Source organism: Lonchura striata, chromosome 7 (genome assembly GCF_050655825.1).
Source record: "Lonchura striata isolate lonStrDom1 chromosome 7, ASM5065582v1, whole genome shotgun sequence".
NCBI classification, from domain to species: domain Eukaryota; kingdom Metazoa; phylum Chordata; class Aves; order Passeriformes; family Estrildidae; genus Lonchura; species Lonchura striata.
In genome coordinates this window covers 29,386,841-29,393,633 of record NC_140709.1, presented here as the reverse complement: position 1 = coordinate 29,393,633, position 6,793 = coordinate 29,386,841, and the positions used below count along the sequence as shown (strand labels likewise).

Sequence of the window (6,793 nt, the reverse complement as noted above, 5' to 3'; positions counted from 1 at the left end):
CATGGCTACAGGAATAGATCACTGCTGCTGTTTGCTGAAGCAAGGGCACAGAGTTTCACTGTCTGCATTAATTCTTTATTCTTCTATAACAGGAGATATTTCTGCTGACCATCTGAAGAGAGTTTCCAGATTCCTTACCTATGTTCAGGGTAATAGATAATATGGTTACGGAATGCAGATTAGCACAACAAGTTTTAGGGTAGAGAAAATTGTGGCCTAATTTTTTTTTTTTTTTTTTTCCAAATAAGAGGTAAATAACCTAATCCATTTTTAGCTTTGGCATGGCCATTAGAAAAATTTCAAAGAAAGATTTAATGACTCAAAAAGAGGTAGACTTACCTTCCTTCTGGGGTCTGGGGGAGCCCAACAAGCCAAAGAAAAAGTACCTTTTCTGTTGAAATCAAACTGTTGGAAGGAGAATCATTCTTGAAGAACATTAGAATGAAGAAAAGAAAAAAAAAAAGGTATTTCTCCTTTATCAGAAAACACTATTATACCCTATGCAACTATGATTGCTCTTCATCCAAATATGTGCCCTGACTGTTTAAGAATCAGGATGGTATCTAGGTGCTGTTGTGAAAACAAAATATATTTTAGTTCCTCAGCAGACTGTCATGACTCATTAAAAAATTAGTCCAGTATTTTCTGTAGAAACTTTGTAGCATTTCTTAAAAGTTAATTTAGCAATAGTCCTTTCTGAAGCCCTTGTTATTTTTAACATCATAGGTGTAGGTTTGACAGGAATTAAGTGGTGTTACACACCCCTGTGAGGTGTCCCCTGAACACTGAGTGCTCTGGTCCTGGCACAGTGAAGTGTGTAACCCCCAGCTTGTGAGAAATGTTCTAACACAGCTCCTTACCAACAACGACACAGCACACGTCTTTGTCAAGGAGTTTTGTGCCTCCATTCCATTCTCCCACCAGACTGTGGCACCTCTGGGCTCTTGGGAACTAGACAGTCACTGTCTCCTGGGCTCCTGAATGCATGCTGTCCCTACAGCAACCACACACAGCTGCTAATTTGGAGAGGCAGTGTTAGGAAAAATTAATACCTTTGGCAGTTTACTTCTTTTGGAAAGCCACCTTACTTTCATTGTGCCCTGCTTCTCATTTCTTCTCCTGTGCCATCAGTGCCTGCTGAAAACAAGGTGGATGGTGTGATGAGTCAAATGCAATCCATGCACCAGTGAGACGGACAATGATAGCAGACCCCCACCCCCAAATTTGACTTAGAACGTTGTGATCAGTCCTAACCTTAGCCTGACCTTCACCAAATCTTCTTTTCATCTGAAAGTATTATGGGAAAAGGGGTTTCCTGCAATCTGGAAAAAATATGTCTTTACAGTATGTGACTTTTTTGTTCACATTTAGTAACATACTGGTCTCTGTTTATAAAGGATCCAAGCTATTTAAAATTAGAGCTGTATAATTTTTGTTTAAGAATGTACATGTAAAAGACCAGTGTGCCTTCTTAGATCATTAGATCAACATAGATTACCAAGGCAGATGCTGTCTCTATGGAACTTGTCAATAGTTCTTACTCTTTTTTCTAGACATTGCTTGTAAAATTAAAAATTACACTGCAGTAATAAATTTAATTTTACATGCATGCAACTTCCTTGTTAAGACTATTTAGTTTATATATTTAACATATAACATTACATTTTAAAACAAATGAAATTATATATGCAGTATCAACATTTACAACTCAAATTATTTCCAAAGTAACATCATTGACCAGAGAAATATCCAACCTGTCTTGCAAAAGTTTTGCAAAATCATTACTGTCACTTCTTAAGGACTTGTTGAAAACACCTGTGTTAAATAAAGTAGCATAAAATATGGAAAATAAAGTTCCTCTTTCTGGAGATGTCCTCACAGTTTTGCATTTTGAGGTTTTTTTATCATAACAGGCTGTTGTTTTCATAGCATATTTTGGAATTTAGTAAACAGCAGATTCCTGATGTGGTGGTGTGGGTTTTGTGGAGATTTGCGATGGTTTGTTGTGTAAGTTAGGAATCTATTGTTAGATAAGTTCTGTTGGTATGTTTCTTGTACCTGCTATTTCTCCCCCTCAGAATGGTTTCCCCCGAGTTGTTTACCCCAAAGTTTTCCCGCCACTTGCCTGCCAATCTCTTTATCCCACCCTTTGTGCCTCAAAATAGCCCGGCCAAGCCAAGTTGTACTACCCGCTTTTCCTGTCAGTCACTGTAACCATCCCCAGTTCTTGAATGTTCGTTGTCAGTCACCCCTGCTTATGTTACCAGTTGGTCCAGGAAAGGTTTTCCCTCCCTATGCTTTGCTATTGGTCCTAGCCTGTGATGTAATCCTCATGTAATCCACTCCTATTGGTTGCCTTATGTTCACACCCCCTCACACCCACACCCTTTATAAGCCCTAGCCGGCCCCCAGCTTCTGAGACATCTGTCCCTGTCCTGGTTTGGGAGAATAAATCCTCCTTAGATCTCATACAGGCGTCCGCTGCTTTGCTCCTTTGCTTTGGATCCTAGTGTTACCTTTGTGCAGCATCACCCGCGCCGCTGCACTCACTGCCACTTGGTGGTCTCACTAGAGAGCCAGGGGCAGCCACACCCGCAGCCCCTTCCAGTCACCACAGGGAACTGCTAGCCGGCACAGAGAGTTCCTGTGACTGTGGAGAAGGTGTTACAGTTGGCGCGCTAGCATGGGGCTCTTCCAAACGCTTCTCGCGTCACTGTGAGGGGCGTTGTCGTGGACACTGCTGCCTCCATGGGGATTAGCCTCACGAAAAGACTGTTCCAGTGGCCATCAGGCTGTGGATTTACAGTTTTGGCAGCACCATCACCTCTGTGTGAGCACGCTGACTTTTGTCCAGTGGTGCTCCCAGGGAAAGGAGACACAATCTTCCCTTCAATGCCGAGAAGGATGTCTCCGGATCAGAGAACCCCTGCTGCAGCTTATTTTCTGGACGTCAGCGGTTTCAGTGAGTCTCCTTGGTGGCGGGGGACAGACCCGGACAGGGGGGCTCCTTGGGTGTCCCGAGGTAGGGGACGTTTGGCAGCCGTGCTCCTGAGGTAGGGGACACGCCACGTGCAGAGTGAGCGGTCTGCCGCCACTGGCGTTCTAGAGCCTTCTTTGTCATTTTTCATTTCCTGCAGTAGGTGGGTGGGATTGCAAGCTGGGAGGACAGGATGGGCATTTGGCTGTCCACCCAACAAAAGGAGATTTATGTCCAAGTTGTAGGAGTCCTGCGGGAAGGTTGTTCCCTGAGGGAGGGGGTTGGAGATTTTTCTAAGGGTTTAGTTAAAAAATCTGTTAGGTGGATCTTTCTTCATTTTCCGACTGTTTTGGTTCATAGTGTGAGAGATAAAGATTTTTGGAGCGGTGTTGGGCTAGCTTTAACTGAGGGCACCAGGAGGGGTGACCCTTCAGTGAAAGATGGCTACATGAAGTTATTTGTTTTAATTTGAGAAGTAGTTAAAGATAATGGTATTAGCAAAAACAGGCAGGATGATGAACGTGATCCATCTGCAAAGTCCCCAGTTCTCCCTAGACCCCTTTCCCTGCCACACTCTCCTACTCCCATTTCCCCTAGACTGGGTGGACAAGGGGGAGCAGACCGCCGCAGCAGGCGCAGGGAGCAGATCGTTCGCAGCAGCCCCAGGGCTGCCGCCTTCTCCCTGGCTCCCCCAGGACCCCTCGGTGCCCTCGCTCTGACAGTGCTGGCCACACTGTCAGAGACACTCTCCCCAACCCTTCTCCTGCTCCCTCTCACCCAGTTATTAGTCCTGGTTGTTTGCAAGGAGTTTCTGTTCCCCCGAACCCTTTCTTTGATCTACCAAACCCTTTCCTTAGTCCCTCAGGAGAGATGCCACAAGATGGCTGCTCTTTGCCACAAAATGCCTGCTCATTCGCGCCAACCCTACCCTCACAAAATGGCCGTCACCATGTGGCGGGCAGCTGTCGTCCCCGGAATCCATTTTTATCCCTTCCCCTACATCCTACTCTTCCTTTCCCTGACCCCTCCTCTTCCTTTGCGGTAACGAGTCAAGCCCCTCCCAAGAATTACTATGCTGCTCCACCCACAGCACCACCCCTTGAGGCTGCGTCACCTGCTCCCACCCCTTTTCCTGTGATGCACCACCCTCTACATACATCACCCCGGCTCAGGGCTCCACCCTCCAGGACCCTGCCAGCCATCTTCCTGTTTCCCATGCCCTGCCTTCCTGTTCCCATGGTGACGTGGGGGTTGGGGTGCCGGGCCTGGAAAACAGAAATCATCCTGGCCATAAACAAAAAGTATCCAAAGTAATGAACCCTTGAAGGCGCTGACCATTTTTATTGACGCATCTGGAGGGTCCCACAAGTCAGTAATGACTTGGAAGGACCCCCAAACTCAGCAGTGGGAAGCTGATGTTAAGGTTGTGGAGGGTTCTCCACAAGTTGCTGAGTTGGACACAGTCGTCAGAGCCTCCAAGACATTCCCAGAACCCATCAATATTATTACCGATTCGGCTTATGTTACAGGTGAAGTGTCCAGAGCAGAGCATGCAGTGCTCAAAGAGGTTTCCAATCTGGTAATTTTTGTCTTGCTTTCAAAATTAATTTATCTGGTTTCCCACCGAGAGCAACCCTTTTATGTAATGCACGTGAGGTCACACACTGACCTCCCTGGTTTTATTGCGGAGGGCAATCGCAGGGCAGATGCTCTGGCTGCCCTGTTACAGCTAGCTGGCCAACTGAACATCGTCCAACAGGCCAAGCTGAGTCATCAACTGTTCCCCACCAGGATGCCCCAGGTCTGGTCCGCCAATTCCACCTACGGCGTGACCAGGCCAAAGCAATTGTGGCTGATTGTCCCGAATGTCACGAGTCCTTGTTACCAACTGTGGGTTCTGGAGTGAACCCTAGAGGACTCCACAGTTGCGAGGTGTGGCAGACTGACATAACACACGTGAAGGCATTTGGCATATACCAACATGTACGTGTATCAGTAGACACTTCCTCCAGGGCAGTCTTCACCTCAGCCCACAGAGGACAAAAGGCTAAATATGCAAAGAGTCATCTGATGCAAGCGTTCGCAGCCTTGGGGGTCCCACAGTACCATCAAAACAGACAATGGCCCAACCTATACTTCCAAGGCGTTCTGTGAGTTTTTGCAGGAATGGGGGATTCACCATCGGACAGGGATAGCATGCTCCCCCATCAGCCAGGCTGTGGTAGAAAGGAGGAAAACCAGGATCCCTCACACCTGGCTGGGAATAAAGCCCCTGACTTTGAGGAAGATGAAAGGCTGGAACCCTCTGGGGATGTCTTCCAGGAGAGTTTCCTTGGAGAGCCTCCCTACACTCTCACCTCTGGCAGATGAAGAGGAGAAAAATGTCCCAAATGTTCTGCCCCATCGAGAACCCAAATTCTTCGAGGAAAGGATGCTGGTGCGGTGCAAGCTGCAGTGGTATTTGTACTGGCCAGCCGTGGTGAAACAGTGAAGAGGAAGCACCGGAGGGCCTGTGTGTTCTTCAGAGATGGCACCACAAATGATAAGAAAAATGATTTTTCAGTGTTTCTGAAGAGCCTGAAGCACTTTGACTGTGAGGAGAAGCAGGAGCTCATTGAACAGACCAAAAAGAACTATTCCAGGGAAACCAAATGGTGCCTCGAGCTGATCCTCGACTATCAGATCTGACTGGGTTGTCATTCTTTCACCAGGTCCTTCCTGGAGTATTTTGCTGCTGATATCAGCTACCCCGTGAGGAAGGGGAGATACCAGAGTGTGGTGCAGATGGCATTCCCAAACATAGAGGAGGAAGGCACTGGAAAGTCTTCCTCAGACGCCTCCCTCAGAAATCCACAAGGAGACTTCTTCCTGACAGGATCAGAGCTGCCAGGGACAGGGAGAAGAAGAAGCTCGTGGAGTTCATAGTGAAGACCAAAGGGGCTGAAGAGCATCTCCTAAGGATCTTGAAAAGTGGGAAACAATCCCACTGGCTGAAGAAATTCCTGAATTCCAGCTGGTACATGAACTGCGTGGAGGCTTATTTGGAGGATGAAGAACAGCTGGACCTGGTGCTTGGGTACCTGAAGGAGGTGTACAGGGAGATGCACACCAATAACATACACCAGATCCTGGGGCATGGCATCAGATTCATCTCAAATGAGCTTTTTACCTGAAGCTATCATCTTTGCCATTGCTGCTGTGGATGACATTGATTATGAGAAGGTAAAAGAGCAGTACATTAAAGGACCATCTGTGAGCAAAAGAAAGAGCTGTTTGAGGAACAAGTCCTGGGAAGCAAAAAGCTCAAGATGGGACTGGAGCCAGTGGAAAGCACCATCATTTAACACAGAGGCTGGTGCAACTTCCCATTATTCCTTGCTTTTTCAGGCAAATGTATGGTTGCCGGTCACCAGGTGTTTACTCCCTGTGTTTTCTATAGGTGTTTTCTACAGAAAATACTGTATCCCCTGTTCCCCCATTAGTCCTCCCTGGAAAGCCACTCTTTCCTTGCTTCGCCATGGAGTACAGGTCAAGTCACCCCACTCCAACCCCTCCCCTGACTCCTCTCCCCATTGGATGATTTGTATCCTGACCCTTTCCACCTCCCCTCAGTGATATACCCTAACCTCTGTCCTGGTTCTGGCTCTTTGCCTCCAGTTCCCTTCAGCAGAGGTTGTGTTCCTGCTTCTACGCTGCCTCCTTGGGTTCTACCCACTCCTGCCCTGCCTGGACCCTTGGACTTCTTCTTTATAAACCCTGCCGGATTTTACCCAGAGCTCTCTCGTTATTCTGGCTTTTATTACACTGTCTGGTGGC

The 6,793-nt window shown here is 47.2% G+C and overlaps 1 pseudogene; it reads left to right on the top strand.

The window, feature by feature from the left end:
* The first annotated feature begins 226 nt into the window (after positions 1-226).
* LOC146766927 (PWWP domain-containing DNA repair factor 3A-like) lies at positions 227-6,398 on the top strand (annotated as a pseudogene).
* The last annotated feature ends 395 nt before the right edge of the window (positions 6,399-6,793 follow it).